The sequence below is a fragment of the Trachypithecus francoisi genome, unplaced genomic scaffold, assembly GCF_009764315.1.
Source record: "Trachypithecus francoisi isolate TF-2019V2 unplaced genomic scaffold, Tfra_2.0 Lachesis_group3, whole genome shotgun sequence".
Classification (NCBI taxonomy): domain Eukaryota; kingdom Metazoa; phylum Chordata; class Mammalia; order Primates; family Cercopithecidae; genus Trachypithecus; species Trachypithecus francoisi.
Genome location: NW_022681468.1, coordinates 76147192 through 76169347, shown reverse-complemented (window position 1 = coordinate 76169347; position 22156 = coordinate 76147192). Strand labels below are relative to the sequence as shown.

General features: G+C 35.1%; 1 protein-coding gene and 1 long non-coding RNA gene across 3 annotated transcripts in view; one reads left to right on the top strand and one right to left on the bottom strand.

Moving 5' to 3' along the window:
* The window catches only part of PRKD1 (protein kinase D1), a 362671-nt gene that overhangs the window by 328448 nt on the left and 12067 nt on the right, over nt 1-22156 (bottom strand). The gene's annotated exons all lie outside the window — the stretch shown is intronic.
* On the top strand, nt 14877-19765 carry LOC117069871. The gene is made up of 3 exons (XR_004431696.1): nt 14877-15043; nt 18510-18568; nt 18655-19765. It is a non-coding gene; the product is annotated as an uncharacterized LOC117069871 (long non-coding RNA).

Sequence of the window (22156 nt, the reverse complement as noted above, 5' to 3'; positions counted from 1 at the left end):
TCTATTTCAGCACCTCCTCTTCTATGAAGGCTTTCCTGATGGCTCTAACTGAATAGGACCATGCTCTCCTATGACTCTCTAAGGCAGGGTCTCTCACAATCCACCTTTACTACTGGATGGTAAACTTTGGGTTTTTTGTTTTTTTTAATCCCTTTCTGGATTGTTTTGTTTGCCATATTTATGGTGAATTTCTAAACAATGCATGTATTACTCCTCTTTTATCACTCAGAAAATATACACTGCTCTAAAAGTAGGTACTTGAAACAAATTCGTGGAATTCAATTCAGAAATAGAATTTACATGTAGCTAACTATTCCAAATACATATGCATATGAAATACACCAAAATAATCTAATCTAAATATTTTATTAAAACTTCTAAAAATTTTCCCTGCTCACCTCTTAAAATTTCTAAAAGAGTTTCATCCAAAGTTTAAAGACCCACTAATGCTGATGAATTATGTCACACAATTCATTGCCTTGGTATTAATTGTAGTGACTCCACTTTGGCATAAATTAAGATTTACTTAGTTTCATCAAATCTTATGCCCTCCAAATATACGAAGGATTTTGTATCACATACTTCTTTGAGATTCCACACTCTCCAAATGTTTTTCCTGCAAACAGTTCTTCAACATATTGATTTCCTTCATTTTAGCATCCATGTATGTACATACAACCATTCCTTCTTTCATTTACAAACACACCAATGTACTTAGTGTAACACCTTGCTTGATAAGCATGCAGTAGATATGAGGTAACTGTTAACTGGGTGTTGCTTTTTCTTTAAAGAACTCAAGTTTTCCAAATATCTTAGTCAAATGGTTGAGGAAGTTTCTCTTTGTATCAAGAACAATATTCTGTGCCTTTTCCCACTAAATGTGAAATCATTTCATGGCCACCCATACAAAAAAAAAAAAAAGTATTACACATCATCTCTTTCAGAAGTTTATTTTGCAGTTTCCATGTTGACAGATCTCACAATAAAGGTCTTACACAAATTACCTTCCTTTCAGTGCCAAGAATGACATAATGCTACAAGGTCTGGCCTCCTATCACATATTAACTTGTAGAGAAGGTAGAGGCTCAAGGTTGAGTCATCTTTTCAGGTACCCACTGGCTTCAGTGTGTCGAAATGCAGTACCTTTAGACATAGTACCTTTAGAAGTGGCCCCATCAGACTGAGATGTTATACACTGTCCTGTTGGTACTTTAAAACTGATTATTATTAGAATGAGTAAGAATAAATATGAATAGTCACTCATCAAAAGGGAGGTCACTAAAATTCTTGGTGGCTTCACTCACTGGTTACAAATAAGAATCTCAACATTTCCACCAAACACATCTATTTCTAAAATGTTACAGCCATCAAACTTATGTTGGAATAGAAATACCATTAAAAAATCCACCAAAGACTATTTCTTCGTAAAGTTAAAAATAAATTCCATTCAGCTCTATGAATTTGAAACCCTTAGAATACCATATGCATTTCAATAACATACCTATTGACTTTCTTCTGAAATGGCTTATAATGGACCTTTCCCAGGATACAATTCAAACTTTTCTAAATGAATCAGTAAGACAAAATGGACAGATTAATAAATTTTCATTTTATTAATAATACTCTGACAGAATAGTATATTTTCATTTTCTAGTAGAGATGGTAGAAAGGCAAAATTTCATTTCAACAAAATTTTAAAGATCAGATTTCAAAATATTTCACATATATAAGAATAGTTTATTACCAACAAAACCAAATTTTCTTGTGGAAAATTTATACTTTAATAAAGATGTTAATAACCACAGTTATTCTTTCTAAAATAATTATAATAGTTTTTTTCTAAAATAAAAAGTTATTTATAATGGAGAGAGGTTTTTTTGGTTTTCAAATCTTTTTAGTGGCATGTGGCATTCTTTTGGTCTTCACTCACATATTTGGTGCCAAAGTTCTTCCTACTTTATTTCCACTTGTTAAATGTATGGAATCTTGCTCTTAAAGTCAGAAAAAATAAGTAAATCATACCAGTCACAAAAGTTATAACAAGTATATGTAACAAAAAGATATATATAAACACTTTCAACTTTAATACTAAAAGATGAGAAACACCTTGTTGACATCATTTTCTTTAGCATGCAGTTCTTAGTATCTTCCGTAACATCGCTAGCCTTATGAACGTCGGTTTCTCGGTTTCAGGTCAGAACACACAGACTCCTGGGCTCCAGGGCTCGTTCTAATTTTCAGTTCTAGGTGTGCTCCTAGATACAACTCTACACTAACACATTACAATCCCCTTGGCAATTACTGAAAACTGCCTGTGAGGCTGTATTTAATTTCTAAATGCATTCGCCAGGCAGCTAGTGAGTGCTCTGTATGTACCAACCACTGCTTCTGAGACTTAGATTTAAAAGAAAAACCTGCATATCTTTGACCTTATAGAGCCTGGAATCTATCAGAGAAGAGAATCACTATGCAAATATGTTGCATGAATATTTATACATAGTCACACCACCTGCTACAAAAGAAAAATTCAGTGAGAAATGGGAGTATATAACTAGGGACGGTTTCTCTGAGGAAGTGATGTTAAAGTTGAGACATTCAAGATGAGCAAGAGTGAGCCAAGTGAAGTGGATGGGAGGTGGAGGAAAAGTGGTTCAGTCAGGAACAATGAGAGCATACACCAAGGAGATGGGAGGAGGCCGGGAAGTATAAGGAACTGAAAGGTAACTGTCAAAGCCAGGAATGGCGAAAGAAGTGAGATGGGTAGATCAGCAAAATCATGTAGAGCCTTCCTTGCAATGATTGTCCACGTCCTGAATTGTGACTTTGTTCTAGGTGCAAGGGGAAGTATATCATCCTCAATGGTAAGCCAGAAGCCAAAGGAGTTCCAGGGATGTATTCTGTATCCTCCTGGAGTACAGAGCAAAGAAAGGCAGATAATGGATGGGGATATAAATGAAGAATATTCTAGCAGATATCATTGAAATGTTTTATACTGCAGCATGATTTAATAAGACCCACATTTGTACAAAACTCTCTGTCTGCTAAGTAAAGAACGGATGAGGATACTTGTAGTACAGCAAAATTGACAACGTCTAGGACCATGGGGTTAATAGTGGAAATGGAGAGAAATAAACAGATTTTTAGATATATTTTGAAAACACAATGGACAAAACTTGGATTACATGGTGGAGACAGGTTGGAGAGAGAGTAGTATTGAGAATGGTTTCTCAGTTTCTGAAACAAGGCAGAGCAATACTGAATCACCCCTGAACCGTGTGCTATGTGATCAGAAGAAGCACAGAAACAAGCTTTATTGAGCTTGAAACTTGATTTCTTCACAAGATCTTTACTAAAAGTAGTTTAAACTAAGATGTCCTATTTAATTTCTAGACATATGATGTCAAAACACATACATTTAAGTAACAGTCTATAGTTAAATTCTAAGCCCCAAAGAACTGGATATCCATGCATGGGGAACTTTGAGAACTGGATACTCTCTAGCTTTGAGAACTGGATACTCTCTAGCTCAACACCATGTGTAAGAACAACTGGCTGGGTGCTGTGGCTCACACCTGTAATCCCAACACTCTGGAAGGCTGAGGCAGGCGGATCTCGAGGTCAGGGGTTCGAGACCAGCCTGGCCAGCATGGTGAAACCCCATCTCTACTAAAATATCAAAAATTATCTCGGCTTGGTGGCAGGCGCCTGTAATCCCAGCTACTCAGGAGGCTGAGGCAGGAGAATCGCTTGAACCCAGGAGGCAGAGGTTGCAGTGAGCCAAGATCGTGCCACTGCACTCTAGCCTGGGTGACAGAGTGAGACTCCATCTCAAAAACAAACAAAACAAACAAACAAACAAAACCTTCATTTATACTGTATTTAATGGATTTTTCTCCCCACCTTGACTGCTCACTTTCATATAAGCCCCATCATCTCTCATTTAAATTCCTATAAAAAGCCCCTAACCACCCTCCCTGTTCCCACTCTCACCCCCATACTTGTTCCTACACAGCAGCCAAGAGCGATCCTTTACAAACCTGAATTAGGTCACATCACTCCTCTCAAAATCCTACACCAGTTGGAGTCTCATTTGGAGGGAAAGCTGGAGTCCTGAAGTGTCCCGCAAGGCCCTCGGGGGCAATCCAACTTTCACCTCTCTTACCTCATCTCCCCACTCACTCCATATCAGCCTGGCAGCCCCGCTGCTGTCCTGCAAGCACTTTAGGACGTTTGCACTGACTATTCTTTCTGCCTAAGGCACACTCTCCACCGACATGTCCACATGGCTGCTCCTTCACCTCATTTGAGTCTTTACTCAAATGTCATGTTCTCAAGGAAGCCAGCCCTGACCACCTTAGGTAACACTGCAACCTGCTCCCCAACTCTACCCTGCCCCATGCATGGAAGTCCCAGTTTTCCTTAATCATATTTTTTACTTTTATAGACAGCACTAATTATATTTAACTTTCTTACTCACTACACTTACTTTTCATTGTTTATCTCTATCCACTAGAATGTAGCTTCAAGGGAACAGGGATTTTGTCTGTTTTGTTTACAGATACACCTATGTGCCTAGAATAACATCTACTTTACAACAGGAGCTCTATATTTGTAGAACAAATGAGTGAATAAATAAATTAAGGACTAAGTATTATCCAGGTGAATCATGCCCCAAACCCTGTAAGGTAATATTCAAACAATTATCAACATTATGTAGATGAGAAAAGAGAACTAATGAAAATTTAGGTGGTTTTCCTATGTAATTAATATACGACGACAGAGCTTAAATCCAGATTTACTCTTAACTTCAGAAAATCTATTTTCCATTAATGTTTCCCAATTATAAGGTTTTTAAGGTTTCTACATGCATGTGTGTGTGCACACACAGACACAAACACACCCATCAAGACTATTAGCTTAAATGAAGGTTTATTTTTCCTTTGAAAGAGTAACATTTACTTAGGTGATAGGAGAGGAAATGGACTTCAGTGGTTTTGCTCTCCCTGATAATCAGTAAATCATCAGAAAAATAAAGACAGAGGGACTGATTTCTGCCTGCATCGGCAAAAAAAAATCTCAGATTGTGAAGCTGGGCAAACACAATTCAAAACAAACAAGATATGTGGCAACCAAGTAAATATACGTATGAGGCTACTTACACAAAATGGTTTTAAAAGGCTGCGCTTCAAGATGTTACAATTTATTATGAGAATTAAACAGTTAAAAAAAAAAAGCAGGGAGAGAATAGGAACCTCCTTGCCTTCTGTCACCATAACTGACATGCAAATGAATCTTGTCAGAGCCTTGGAAGAAAATAAACTATAATGTTTAGCAGAAGAACAGGGGGTAGATGGGTAGAAGCGATATGGGGCACAAAGTATGAGAGACAATGAGAATATTATCCAATAATGTAAGTGTATGTTCTCTAAATATTTTTCCTTTCTAAAGTAAAAAACTTCTTTCTTATACTTCTCTAATAATAAAAAATTTATAACTTTTTCATATTTTATAAAAAATGAACATATCTATGCTCCTACTAGCCAGATAAAACCACTTACAATTTTAGATAGTAAGAGTATCTTTCTAGATTTCTATGTATCTATACAAATTTTTAATTGGCTCATTTTATAAGCTTATTTTATAAGTCTATTTCGCGTAAATAAAAATATATTTTCACATCCACATTTTAATCTGCACAATCTTAATTATATAGATATAACAAATTTCATTTACCTCTTCCTCATTGTAAGATATTTGAGTTGTTTGCAATTTGTTTCCTTTTATAAACAACTATACAATGGGTATTACCGCACAAATAATCGGATATTCCTGCACACATGATAACACATGCCAAACACAGACAATCCTAGGCACTGCACTGCAATGATCTGTTTTGTAGAACTGTGATCCAGTGGAAAAGCAAGTGTTTTGGAGCAAACAGACCTTCATCATTTACTAACTATGCAGCCCTGTTATAAAATTTTTTGTGTCATAGTTTCCTAATCTGTAGAAGGAGAAAAATTCCAACCTCATAGAATTTTTGTAAAGATAAAAGGAAAACAGGTAAAGTGCTGGGTACTTGGTAGGTGCCTAGATATTTTTTAAAGCTATGATGTAGAGGTGCATCTATGGAAGACTGACTTACTCACTTCGCAGAAACTGGTTGCTTCCATACGATCTCACAGTATTTTGAAAATTTTTCAAAAGAAAGTTCTTTTCTACAATGGTACTCAACAGTTTTTGATAAAAGACAAAACTCAATACTAATGTCCAAGAAATAGGAGTTAACATTTTCTTACTTATTGTGGTACTTTCTTGAAAACAATCTTGTTATACTAATATACAGCTATCTATGTTTCTTAAAATATAAAAAAAAGTTATACATTATCCCTTTAAATTTAAAATAAGTTAAAACTTAAAAACAACGCATCCTAAAAACTACAAATTATTTAATTTCACAAATTTAGAAATTTTTGAATTTATAAGTTTGAATTTGTAAGTTTTGAGTTTAGAAGATTTTTTTATATTCTTTTTGCTTTTGAAGTCCGTGGTATATTCAGCTTTTCAATTCCAGATTTTGCAGTTTTACATTTGCATGTATTTTTGCACATTAAGACAAGAAAATAAGAGATTCTATGTACGTTTCTGATGGTCACTAAATATAATAAGAATCTAAGCTTCAGTTAGCAAGAGAGTCTACAGTCTACTTTTTTAAAATAATTTAAAAATTTTCAGTACATTTTAGCCAATATGTCTAAGAAAGCAGTCAGTAGAATGGTAAATAAGTTCTTCAGGGAAAGGCATAGTATTTTTTTTTTCTCTATGTACATCAACAGGTCCATAAGTGCCTGGGGAAATAAAGGTACATTACAAAGTGTTTATTGAATAAACGAATTCCAACATTATTCAAGTATTTGTGCTTTTCATTAATATTACATATCACATTGTGTCATTTTACTTAGCTATTAGACTTCTCCATTTAAAACAAAGCAAATCATCAGGTCATTTTCATTACGTCTTCAAATACCACTAGATTGATAATTCAGACCAAAATAGAAGCCACTGTTATTGTTGTTCTTGTTGGTGTTGTTTTTAATTGAGCTGGTTGAGAATTTGACTAAATTGACTTCAATCCTGTACAAATTATTACATCAGTTGTGTCCACAGATACAAACTACCTGAGCCTTTCTTTGATTTTTAAGTACAGACATTTAAAAATATTTCTTTATAAGCAAGAAGAAAGTAAGAGAAACTTTGAAAAACCATTTAATATTAAAGATTCCTATCTGGATGCTATTTTAGAATACAGAAGGCAGAGAATTTCTCTGTAGGCAAATTTTAATACTCATCCAGAAGGTTGATTTATAGTATCTCGATCACTGAAGTGTTCTGAAGTTTAATTGATTAATATTTATAAAATATTCCAAATGCAAATTCTCATATTTATTATGCAAATATGAAAATATTTATATCAAGATTAGCATTTGCTATTTTGAGTTCAATCCACAATTTACTAAGAATCAATACAAGCACACATCAATAGAATACAGTTTACATCAAATAAATATAGTATTTTAATTACATCACATTTAGATACATTTAGAAATAAGGTTAAACCATTTTTTCATAAGAAATTTCATGAAATCATTCATGATTCATTCTATAAATTAATTTATTGGTTTTCAAACCTTGTCAAAAAAAACACATAATCTATTTTGTACAATACACCTTATACATTGGGAGGTTGTTCATATAAAGTAAGAATTTGGCCAGGCACAGAGGCTCCATGGTGGCTCATCCCAGCACTTTCAGAAGCCGAGGTGCACAGATCATATAAGGCCAGGAGTTCAAGACTAGCCTGGTCAACATGGTGAAACCCTATCTCTACTAAAAATACAAAAATTGGCCGGGCATGGGGACCCACACCTATAATCCCAGCTACTCACGAGGCTAAAGGATGAGAATCGCTTGAACTGGGGAGGAGGAGGTTGCAGTGAGCTGAAATTGTGCCACTGTACTCCATACTGGGTGACAGAGCGAGATTCTGTCTCAAAAACTTAAATTTAAAGTAAAAATTTGCCATTTAGGATTTTGCCCATACAGACCTTAAATTATAACCTCAGCAATGTTATTAATGGATGTGTCATCATAACTAGCATGGACTGACTGCTTAGGACATGCAAAGCACTATGATATGGTTTGGCTGTGTCCCCACTCAAATCCCATCTCGAACTGTAATCCCCACGTGTTGGGAGAGGGACCTGGTGGGAGGTAATTGGATCATGGGGGCGGTTTCCTCCATGCCATTCTTGTGATAGTGAGTTCTCACAAGATCTGATGGTTTTATAAATGGCAGTTTCTCCTGAGCTTAAGCTCTCTCTCCTGCCACCTTGGGAAGAAAGTGCTTGCTTCTCCTTCACCTTCCAGTATAACTGTAAGTTTCCTGAGGCCTCCCCAGTCATGCAGAACTGTGAGTCAATTAAACCTCTTTTCTTTATAAATGACCCAGTCTTGGGAAATTATAGCAGTGTGAAAATGGACTAACATGTAAGTGTTCCATAGATGTTACTGACTCCCATAACAATCCTAAATGTCTACTGCACAGATGTTTATTATCCTTACTTTACAGAAAAGGAAACTAAGATCTGAAGTAAATTACCCAAGATTAGTCAGAAAGCAAGTGGCAAAATCAGACTTCAAACCAGGCTCCTCTTCCTAACCATTCTCTTATACAGTCCATAGTGAGATCAAGTGTTCATTTAAAATTCTTGGCTTTAATAATGAAAAAAGAAAAATCTTGACAACAGAGCAGTTTAAAAGGTAAAGCATATCACTAAGTCCCCAAAAGCAACTGCAACAAAAATGAAAATTGACAAATAGAACCTAATTAAACTAAAAAGCTTCTGCAGAGTAAAATAAATTACCAACAGAGTAAACAGACAGCCTACAGAATGGGAGAAAATATTTACAAACTATGCATCTAACAAAGGTCAAATATCCAGAATCGAAAAAGTACTTAAATCAACAAGAAAAAACAAACAATCCAATTTAAAAGTGGGCAAAAAACATGAAAGACAATTATCTAAACAAGACATACAAGCAACAACAAACATAAGAAAAAACGCTCCACATCACTAATCATCAGAGAAACACAAATCAAAACCACAATGAGATACCATCTCACACCAGTCAGTTGGCGGAAATAACAACTTTAAAAAGTCAAAAAATAACAAAACCTGGTGAGGCTGTGGAGAAAAAAGAATGCTTATACACTGTTGGTGGAAAACGCAAACTAATTCAGCCACTGCAGAAAGCAATTTGGAGATTTCTCAAAGAACTTAAAAAACTACCATTTGACCCAGCAATCCTCCTACTGGGTATATGCCCAAAAGAAAATAATTCATTCTATCAAAAAGACACACATGCACTTATATGCTCACTGCAGTGCTAGTCACAATAGCAAAGACATGAAATCTACCTATTTACACCATGGAATATTACGCAGCCATAAAAAAGAATGAAATCATGCCTTTTGCAGCAACGTGGATGGAGTTAGAGGTAATTACCCTAAGCAAATTAATGCAAGAACAGAAAACCAAATACCATGTGTTCTCACCTATAAATGGGAGCTAAGCATTAAATACACATAGACATAAAGATGGGAACAACAGACACTGGGACTACCAGACAAAGAAGAAGGGAGGGGAAAGGAGACTGAAAAATCACCTACTGAGTACTATGCTTACTACCTGGGTGATGGGATCATTTGTACCCTAAACCTCAGCATCACTCAATATATCCATTTAACAAACCTGCACATGTACCCTTTAATCTACAATAAAAGCTGAAATTATAAAAAATAAAAATAAAAAAGATACAGCAGAGTTCATTAATTCTTTGAGTCTTCAAATCTAAATTTATACTTTAATCAACTTACATTTGCATCTATATCAATAGTAATCAACAGTACAACAGCAACAGCAATAGTAGAAAATGTCAAACTTTGTTATTCAATAATATTACCTTCTTTTTATAACTTTGCTGGGCCCTTTTTCAAAAATACTCACTCAAGCCATATTTATTTTGATCCTTACAATAAACTCTGATGTTAGGAAAAATAGATATTGCCATCCCTGTTTAACAAGATTATTAAAATGCAGAAACTCCATATCCAGAAGTTAGGAGGCTGCCAAGGATTCCAAAGCTCTTTGACTTTATACCTCCAAAGCTTAGAACAGAGTTTGACACATACAAACTCAATGTACATCTATATAGGACAATAACTTGAGTCTCCTATTTGTAAACCAATATTCTCTTGCCACACTATCACATCACTCTCACAGGGCTCAACGCATGTCTTCGAGCAAAATGCATAGGAATTATGATTTATTAATTTTCTAGCCAGGCATGGTGACATGCACCTGGAATCCCAGCTATTTGGGAGGCTGAGGCAGAACTGTTTGAACCTGAGAGGCGAAGGTTGCAGTGAGCTAAGATCGTGCCATTGCACTCCAGCCTGAGCAACAAGAGCAAAACTCCATCTCCAAAAAAAAAAAGGAATTATGATTTATCAATTTTCATGGTCAAAATCTCTGATTCAAAATACTGTACAATATTTTTATTACTAGAAAAAATATGTAAAAATATATTTATCAATAATATGACTTATGAAAAGCATATAATGCCTTCTAAAAGTGAAGTCCACACAGTAAAATGAAAGCATCAAATTAACAGTTGTTAATTGTGTAGCTGATGTTATAATTTCCTTTAGAAGGTATTTTTGAGCATGCATCATTCATTATTTTTCAGTTTTTTTATTCGCCCACAGAGGAGGGAATAAACATTTATTTCCTACATGGCTGCTCCAAGATTGAGATGTTTATTCTGAACGTACTCAGTATGGAGCCCTGCTTAATAAACATTCATTTAATCATTTTAAACAAGTCTAAGCAATTCAAAACGAAATCTGTACCCACAGATTTCTAATTGTCGCATGAACCTGGCTTTCCAATCATTTTATATTAGTAGTTTGTTACTTACATTCAATTTTTAAAAGTGTTACTGTTTTCCTAATTACTTTTATTATCATGTATATCATAAGAAATTTAGAAAAGGAAAAAATAAAATCATCTATCTTACCTCAAGCTAGATGTAACAACTGTTAGAATTTTCATGAATCTGTTTATATTTTGTTTTAACTAAAAAGGAAAAAAGAAATATAAGGGTGAAGACAAATGAAAAGTGGGAACAGAATTTAAAATCCATGTTATAATGCCTTATATTCCTGCTCTTAGGGCCCCAAATTTGGCTCTCAGCTTTAGGGCAGTCAACAAAAGATGGAAAAATGTTAATAACACACTTCACACTATCAATAAGATTAAAAACATAGGAATGGCTCAAGAGATGAACAACTATTCTTGGGATTAAAATTTAACAGAGAATTTTCCCCCAGGTTCCTCAAAAGAAGACTGTATAACAAATACTGTATTGGGTCTTCCCTAAGACCTCAGTTGCACAGGAGCATACTGTCCAACCAGCCTAGAAATGGGCTAATGGCATCACCACAAATCATTCTGCATTTCATTAATGCAATACCTTGGGCCCACGACCCTTTAATATAACTTGGTTCAGGACTATATTTTTAAAAATCTGGGAGAATGGATAGAATGTATGTCCTTCAACCAATTTATTCATACAGGCTCTCTCTCACAGATAATACTGAGGAACAACCATCAGTATAATGACTGGAGTATAGTTTCTCTCTGTTGCCAGTTAAATAGAGAACTACATGCCATAACATATAAGAGAACTGTAAAAGGCAGTCTTCCAGAACCAAGCATCTAAACACATGATATCCCCTGACAGGGAGAGTATTATTCCAACATCCTGATGTTCTCCAAAAGTCATTCTGAAGACTCAAAACCCTGGATTAAAAACAAATCTTAACACTTACCTTTAAAATAATCTGAGGAGAAAGGGATAAAGGGGTGACAACTGAGGAACAAAAAAATTATTAATGAAAAAAGACTGAATATATTTAGATGTTTATTAAGGCTGGGTAGTAAAGATGGTATATGAAGTCCATCATTTAAAGTGAAAACAAAGCCTAATCTTGTACAGTCTAGCTTTAATGTGCTCTTTAAGATAAATTTATCTTAAAAATAAAGATACCAAGACACTTATGACATACATATATATTTTATATATAACTACATGTATTTTTACATACACATATATTTACGGATGTATTTTTTTCATATACTAACACACACACACACATATACACATAACTGTCTCTTTTAAACCAACTATAAACTTGGAAACATTTGGCAACATAAGAAATTTAGATTTAGAAAAGTTTATAGGTACTTATTTTTATGGTAATAATTAACAGGGTCAGCCTCTAGGCTGAAATCCCTGGAATTCCAAATAATAAAACAGATCTACCTATAAAAGAATAGTGTCGTTGTGTTCACAACAGTAATTGAAGCTCAATCAAAAGCATTGTCAAATGATTAAGAAAAAAGTTAAAAAGGAAGAGGAACCATTGTTTATTCAGATTTACTAAACCACCTGAAAAAGTTTAAGTTCTATAAATATAGTCTGGTAGTTATTTAAACACATAAACTTTGAGCTCGATGCCTAAATTTAAAATCCCAGCTCTGCCACGACCTACATAATCCAGGGCAATTCTTTCTGTGCCCCAATTTCCTCACCTGCAAAATAAGGGTAATAGATGTTTACTTCTCGGGTTCTTTTAGTAATAATTGCTATTATTACTGCCATATAGCAGTAATTGTTATTATTATTTTAACTGACCTATGAGAAGTGGATTCCTGTTGATCTTTATGCCAGTATCCCCCTTACTGGGCAGGTTCTGATGGAGCTTAAATAATCAGGGATATATGCTGAGTTCATACAGCTTAGCTCACAATTCTTATCCATAGATTCAAAGGCCAAGGTGAGATTAATAAAACCTGAAAGCAACTTAATATTATTGCCTGTTTAAAGAGGCAGTACAAGAATGATATCTAAATCCTAGCACTCCTATTGTAAAATCAGCGGTCTAAAATACTCAGATTTGAATTTTCAGTTGGAAATCAACTTGGACAAAAAGCCAGTAAGTCAATAATTTGTGGGGAACACATGGTCACTTTTTTGGATGACATTGTACTCTGAATCTGCCAAACGAATGACACTTCCTAAACTGATTTTCAGGTACAGCACAACGGGAATTACTGGACTGTGGTCTGTCAAATACATACCAATGTACTTTGGGCAAACGGTTGCATGCCACAAGCTGAAATGAGTGTAACTTCTACAGTCACCCCTGAGAGGGCTTCTCCCAGGCCTTGGTGCTAAACCAGGGGGGGATTGTTTCCATCCCTCTCACCCCAAAAATGAAAGAGAAGTCAGACATAAAACTCTTGAAGGAGAAAGGTGGAGTCACACTACATCATCAAGAGGGCTGGAACCTGGACCAATTCCTAAAATTTGACCAAGTTTCCCTGCAGGGACTCTAGTCTTCCATGTCCCTGGACTTCAATGAATGGGGGTGTCCTGTGGTCTATAATCCAAAAATTAATAGGAGGAATGCTTTTTGTATATCAAGAGGCCTACTCTTAAAATGCCCAGATAAAATATATACTTGATAACTTTAAACAACCATTTGCCAGCAGAAAAAACAAAAAGTTTTGATTGTGAAAATCCAAGTTGGCATAACCATCTTCTGACCAGCTTCTCCATTCATTTCTAAAACCTTGCCAGGAAAAGAAACTGACCGGCCTTGTAATAAGTATCTTAAAAGCAAGACAGCTTAAAAACAGTACTAGAAACATGGCCGAAAATCACTACTTTTCCACTCCCACAAATGACTGACGTGTACCGAGGGCTGGGAGAAGCCCTCCTCAAGAGTAACTGCAGAAGTTACACTCACTTCAGGCTTACAGCACGCAACTGTTTGCTTAAAATACAGTGGTTATGTATTTAGGAAACCACAGATTCATCATTCAAGAATTGAATGTTATGTTAACGAGCAACAGGGTTCCAGAAAATCAAATATAATATATACCCAGTGGGACTTATAACTCTGGAGAAAGTCAACTCATGAGTATCCCTGAGACATTTAAGAATATCTGAGAAGGCTGAAACACTGCATGAGAAAATAAATTATAAAGAAAAAAAGATAAAAACAACAAGGCAGAAAATTTAAAACATATGAGGTGTAAATCTGGATTGTCAAGAGCTAAAATCAATGAGAAAATTTTTAAAGTTAGAAAAAGTCTTTTAAAAATCCCAGAAAATAAGACAAGAAACACACACACATAGAAATGGATATAGATATGTAATTTAATACCCACCATCTAGTATGTAGTAAGTATGGAAAGTATAAATAAAAATGATTTTTTAAAATAAGCCTAAGTTTAAGTCATTTAAAAAGCTGAAATCTAGGCTGGGTGTAGTAGGCCATGCCTGCAACCCCAGCACTTTGGGAAGCCAAGGCAGGAGGATTACTTGAGCCCAGAAGTTCAAGACCAGCCTGGGCAACACAGGGAGACTCCAGCTCTACAGAGAATTTAAAAATTAACTGAGCATGGTGGTATGCTCCAGTGGTTCCAGCTACTGGGACGCTGAGGTGGGAAGATCACTTGAGCCCAGGTGGTCAAGGCTGCAGTGAGCCGACTGCACCCCCTGGACAGAGTGAGACCTTGTATCAATTTAAAAAAAAAAAAAGGGGGGGGGCTAAACTCTGACTTAAGAAATTCAGAGCAGAGTAACTAAGATGTAAAATGTCAAAAGTTAAAGTAACTAAGGTTATGAATTAACAGGAAATAAGGAAAAGGTAAATGTTTTTAAACTGTAATCTCACTGACTCACATCAAAACAGCCAAACAAGTGACTAAAAAGTTCTCGGCTGGAGGCCACTCTGCTGAATGTTCCCTGTCAGCCCATCTGAGTTTCTCAAATTCACTTCACAGGTGAGTGGGAAGCAGAAAAAACAAACAATGACAAAGAGACTTCCAGCTTTACATGGGGTGATTGGGTGAGTCTGTTATTTTCTGATGTTTTTCTCCAAAGACTTTATTGCTTCCTCTGCATGACTGTCTCTCTTACCACTACATTTTATTTGTCAGGCTTTTTATTATTTGCATAATTATGTTCTTAAAATCTACAGGTAAATTAGGCTGAGATTTGACAAGTAAAATCTTGAAATGTTTTTCATAATATTTCAACTAGGTATCCACTAACAACCACAAAAGACTCTTTCTGTTCCGGACTCAATTTAATTCAACAAATATTTATTCAGGCCCTACCATAAAATGTTTTCAGAAAGGAAGGCTTTCACTGTCTTTAAATCTTTGGCCTAGTTAGTGGAGAGGAATATCATATCCTCAGAAGAGACCCAAATCTCCGGGGCTTTTGTTTGTTTCCTCCAGTAACGTCTAATATCACAAAATCCTAGCTACATCTTATCTCACAAAATCCTTTTAAAAATTATTTGAATAATAATGATGGATCAAGGGTAGAAAAGAGCAATTACTAGAAAGCAAATAGCCCAGGTATAACAAAACACTTAATTTTTATACCCACAGACCACACAATTCTGCTTCTAAGAGCATAACAAGAAAATAATGAGACAAATCATTCATTCAATCACTCAGCGCCAAGCACTGTTCTGGATACCTGAGATATAACAGTGAAAAAAATAGGCAAAGATCCCTGGTCATGTAGTGTTCACACTCTCGTGTGATTGACCCAATCTTACTAAACTTACTGAATAAAGATAATCTTGAAACTTTTTGTATAAACCAAAGTTTTCTCAATCAAAACGTACTTCAGATTACCAAAGACAGCTCTATAATATTTAATAAGCAAACAACTGTTTCTTTTGGACTTTTAGTGAAACATGGACATGTCAAAGATGACATTCATATTTGTGTCTAAAAATATGATTTGTACTTCAGATTTCTAAAGAATACTGCAGAGTAGAACAAACTGTGTAAGAATAAAATGGAGTTTTTTACTTTTAAGGAACTGTTTTATGGAATTTTCTTAAACATTTATAAAGATGTATATTTTCCAAACTGTTTTTAAAAGATCAAAGTGAAATGTAATACATATTTTTAAAAATCAAGCCAGTTCTTATTAAAGAGCAGGAAAGTTGAAAGTGTAAGGCTATGGTTTTAAAGTTTATTTGTTCACTGTGAAACTGTTAGATATATTTCATATGTAGTCTACTCAATAATCCATTTAAGTGTTGGCTATTGAGTCTAACAGTTTATTCTGCCTCTTGTACTTACATGATCTTGATCTTTCTGTGTAAAGACAAAGCAAAAAAAAAAAAAACAAACCTATGCACTTGCACTTTTCAAACGGAAAAAAGCAAAGAATCATTATAATTCTGAAATAAAAGCTACAATTTAATATCAGGAATTAATTTTAGTAATATTAACAGATAATATCAAAAGAAGTTCAATATGCATATTACATCACTAATTTTTTTTTTTTTTTTTTTTTTGAGTCGGAGACTCACACTGTCGCCCAGCCTGGAGTACAATGGCATGATCTTGGCTCACTGCGACCTCCGCCTCCCAGATTCAAGAGTTTCTTCTGCCTCAGCTTCCAGAGTAGCTGGGATGACAGGTGCCCGCCACCACACCAGGATAATTTTTTCTATTTTTAGTAGAGATGGGGTTTCACTACGTTGGCCAGGCTGGTCTCAAACTTCTGACCTCATGATCCGCCTGCCTCAGCCTCCCAAACTGCTGGGATTACAGGTGTGAGCCACCGCACCCGGCCTACATAGGCAAATTTTTTAAATGTGCTACAGCTTACGCATAAGGACATTTTAAAGAAAAACAAACAAAAAAATAGAATCCTAAATTTCAAAGAGTAGGGTACAAGTTAAATATACTGCGATAAATCTATATACCAATTCTAGTTAGACACTAGAAAGTGGTGCCATGAGTGTTCTTTTACTTCCAGGGGAAGATACTGAGTAAGAACAATGGTCTTATGAGTTGTGACTAGATGGTTCACAAAGCCTGAGAGACTGCCAACATTCAGTCACACACTTAATATCTATAAGAATTAGCGTAGCCTTATGAGAAAGAAAGATTATGAAAGTGCAGTATTTCATCAAGTTCAATAGTCTTTCATGTAGATAAAAAAGAGATTTGTCTATCTTAAGAGCTAAAGGAATTAAAAATCCAATCAAGTGATCAATCAAGGAAGGAATTTGAGAATTGTTAGGACAAAGAGGTAATATATGATACATGATTACCCCCTTTCTTGAAGTGATAGAATCACTGATAGAAATAGGGTTCTGTGGAATTGATCTATACTTGTCACAAAAATCCAATCTTTGTCCCAGCTAAAAGCTTTAGTGTTTATGCAACTTGAATCGAGCCAAGAAGACAACTGCAAAATTATATGAGAAGGTGAGAAGGGAACTCCACAAATTGTGTGAAATCACACAATTATTTCACAGGTGAAAAAATATCTTTCAAACACGGGAAGGTTTGAAATTAAACGCAGAGAAGTTTAAGAGAATCAAAACCATAATATTAATACTTTTGTGCATACTATATACGTATGATTAAGTAATTAACTTTGGCTTGTGTGTATGGTATCGGAATATTAAAAAACTTAAACTTTACAATACTTATGTTTAATTTATTAACTGTGTAAGGACTACTTAAGAACGTATAAAGTTTATCAAGCAGATGATTTAAGTATTTAAAGGAAATCAAATATCTTAAATTTAGAAGTGCAATTTCAAATGTTTGAAAGCATTTAATAATTAAGTTCATAAAGGATACCGTAATTCTTCAAAGATTCTTAAGTGTGGTTGTTCAAATCTGCTAGACTTATTAAAATTTATATTTTTAAGTTCCACTAGAAAGATTAAGAAGTAACATCTGAACCTACAAGTTTAATAACTTGAATACTAAATTCTAAAACCAATGTACATATCTGAAGTCTTTTCTACACACAAAACTATCCCCAAGGGCACTGAACACTTTATATATCAAAACTGACATAGACGTATCAAATAAAAAGAGCAAATAAAAGCATATTTGAATTTGGATGAGCATATTTGCTTACAGAAAAAAAATAAGATATCCACCAAAATATTAACTATGTTTAACTCTGAGTAGTCTGATCCATTCTGGGGCTTATCTGAATTTCTCACCTTTTCTGCAATGAGTGTGGCATACTAGTTTCTTACTGTTGCTGTAACAAATTACCACAAACTTGGTGACTTTACTAAACAAAAATTTATTATCTTACTGTTTTGGAGATCAGAAGTCCAAATCAGTTTTTCTAAGCAAAAGTCAAAATGTGGTTCCTTCTGGAAGGAAGAAATCTTTTCTAGCCTTTTTCAGCTTCTAGCTTTTCCTACATTCCTTGGCTCATGAGCTACTCCTGAAATAACTCCAACATCTTGTTTCTATTGTCACATTTCCTACTACATGACTCTAACTCCTCCTGCTTTCCTCTTACAGGGACCTCAGCATTCCCTGGCTCATGGCCCATTTCTTTCATCTGCAAAGTCAGCAAAAAGGTACTGAATCTCTCTCATTGTTTGAATCACTTCTGCTCTTCATATTCACCTGTCTAACCTAACTAGGAAAATTGTCCACTTTTAAGGTCTCATGTGACTGGACTGGACCCACCTGGATAACACAGTATAATCTCCCTGTTTCAAAATCCTTAACAACATCTACAAAGTTCCATTTGACCTATAAGATAACATTCAAAGGTTCCAGGGATTAGGATGTAGACATCTTGGAGCGTCATTATTTAGCCTACCACAAATTATAATTTTGTAATTTAAAAAAAAAAAAACCCCAACTATTTAATTAAAGTACAAAAGTCATGATTTTCCATGTGGAGAAAATTCTAAACAGGAATGATTAAATCAAGTTCCTATTCAAGTGGCTTTAGTCCCCTGACTTGCATTATTTTTCAGAGACAGAATATTCAACATTATGACTTCCAAACCTACAATTCTTAACATTACTTCAACAGTATATTCATCAACAGAAACCAAGTATAGAGTAATAGGTATAACTCATATATCTGCTTCACCCAGACCATGACTCTGAACATCTTAAGCAAATATGCACTACAATCCATACATTCTTATTTTGGGACAATACAACTTCCAAAATTTTATTTCTCTTATTTGCCTACTTATTTTTTAAACAAAAAATTTTCTAAATAACCAAAGACATCTGTGTATAGTGTTCCTCCTTTTTTTTGCCAACCATATTTTCTCCAGTGAAAAGAACACAATAAAGTACAACTTGAAACTATGATAAACAGTGTCACCCTTCTGCATCTAAGTCCATGTATTTTGCCTTTGTCATGACTGCCAAGAGCACTTTATGCTAAAGTTTCAAAGCAGGCTTTTCTGTTTAACTAGTTGAATTAATAAAGGTAGTATATACTTCCAGAATCAATTTAGTATGTACTACCACAATACTCAAAGTTATTTGCTGTTTGATATAAATGTACTATTATAGTATCTTGGATTGCTGACTGGTTGAAAAAGAGCACTGAAACTGCTTTATATATTACATTCAAAGTGAGATCTAAGCAATTAGCTTATGAAATGAATTCTAAATGTTAGTTGTCTTTTCATTTTTAAGTTATACAGAAACATTTGTTCAAAGTGGATAACATTAGAACCTAAGTTGGGTGTTCGCTTTTGTTTTTAGCTTGAATCATTTAGAAGAGTTACCCAAAATGACATGGTTAATATACATGATTTGATGACTCTTTCTATGAAATGTAAATTTTACCTTTCTCCTTAAATGTACAGGTTTTTTGGCCAAAAGGTAATAAAACGTCTGCCTAAGTCAGGTTTTTCTTTCTGTCTTTCTTTCTCGTTTGTTTTTATGAGCGAATATACAATTTAAAAGAATTCTAGGACAACAGGCATGGAACTGGGACTGTCCTGGACAACAGAGCATATGATCAGCCTATTTAATTTAGTGTATTAGAGCGACTCCTCTCCATTAGTCCATCCTCACTCTGTGTTTACCTTTGCTCCCTATCCTTCTTAAAGAATTGAAAAAAAAAAGCAAAGATGATGTAAGATGTAGTTTTTCATTCTTCAAAAATGTATGGAAGCTACTGGATTTATGTAAATATTGTAAGATCTACATCCTACTTGACATTCCACATTAGTAGATGAAATTAACATCTGTCACAAAGGCTGCTCTGAAGCTAATCAGTTATTTCTGAGCGCTTATAATCTGGTAAAGGAAAGTTAGGCATGAGTGATTGGCCTTACCATTCAAGCAACAACTGATGCCCTGTGTCCAACTAGTTAGACATGAGTTATCTGAAGATAAGGTTTACAAGGCACAGTACTTGACTAACAGACATCTAGTAAATTCAGACCTCTAGTACAGCTGGAGATGTCTGCTGTCTTTTCATTACCAAGACACTACCAGTAAGTCATGTGCAAAAAGCCTCTATGTAAGTTGTCCATTGTACTCAAGTTCTAAAGTTCCAAACACATCAAAGAAAAGCACCTTTCTAGACCATTAGGGAAAACTACTGTATGCTGCTCAGTACTCATTCAGGGCAGGAACCCTTAGAATTGAACTGAATTATGAATGTGCTTTAGGTCAAGTCATCTCTCTCTATACATATACACACTTGTATCTACATTTTTGTAAAGTTTGAGGAAAGTACAATTAGTGTACAAGGGAAGTAAGTGTTGGCATTAGCCCTGCACACAGACAATGTGAAGGGATGCAAGGCAATTCACAATTAAATTCAACCACTGAAGCGGAAAGAAAACTTCTACTTAGCTTGTGATTGATCATGTACAAGTGGGAGTAAGTTTACCTTCAGGTGGCTTCATTCATAATTGACAAAAAATAAGCAAGCAAACAAACTTTATTAAAAGAATAAACATACATATTTGTGAAGAATGACCCTTAGCAAATATACAACACAAATACTACTTGTAAAAGGAAAGTAGTTCGGGCACGGTGGCTCACGCCTGTAATCCCAGCACTTTGGGAGGCCAAGGCGGATGGATCACCTGAGGTTAGGAGTTCAAGACCAGCCTGGTCAACATAGTGAAACCCTATCTCTACAAAAAATACAAAAATTAGCCAGGTGTGGTGGCACGTGCCTGTAATCCCAGCTACTCAGGAGGCTGAGGCAGGAGAATTGCTCGAACCTGGTAGGTGGAGGTTACAGTGAGCTGAGATCACATCACTGCACTCCAATCTGGGGGACAGAGCGAGACTCTATTTCTAAATAAATAAATACGAAAAGCAAACCCTAAAAGGCACTTTTCTTAAGGACCCTTAGTTGTTTTCTCAGAACCTGCTCAGAATCAGTATACTATTCAAGAATGATTCATTGACTTACACTGGTAGCTAAAATTCTTTACATATACTAATTTTGAACCACAATAATCAATATATGGTCTTACCATAATATCTTCTTCCAAAACACTTGGTGGCCACATCTTATTGGAAAGAAGACCAATTCAATTACACAAGGTAATTAACTTCTTTGGATAAAGACAGTGGCATCTGAAAATTTCCAGGTGTGTAAGGACTGGCTATCTCCACAATTTTGTTACCAGAAAAGCAAATTCCAAACCAAATTCTGCTACACAAACAGAAATATATTTCAAAAAAAATTAACAATTAGATGTATTATAGATCATATGATTCCTCAAGGGTGAGGAGTAGCTCCCAAACAGGCAGATTTAGTATCTCTAAAAGAGATACAAAAATATCTCTCGAATTTCACTAATTCCCCCAATGACAGTCCAGTTCTAATGTTTGCTGTATTAATTATAAATGCTGAAGGAGTGGGAAGTGGGGGGAATCTTGCCACCAATAAGAGAATCCTTGTAGTAGTGACCTCTGAAGTGACTAGGATTCTAGCTGGCTACTAATTGGGATGCGAATTCCAGACAAGGGAAGCCTTCTAGACTGAGGAATAATTTCAATAAATCAGTAATACCACACTATCAAAGTTTAAGCATTTTTAAGTAAATTTCCGCCGACATAATAAGAAGATTTAAATTTCTTCCACTGTCTGATAATTCCAAACTCTTTGTACAAATCTATGGCCTTTCAAGCAAGTGAATAAAGTATTGGGAGGATCTGCT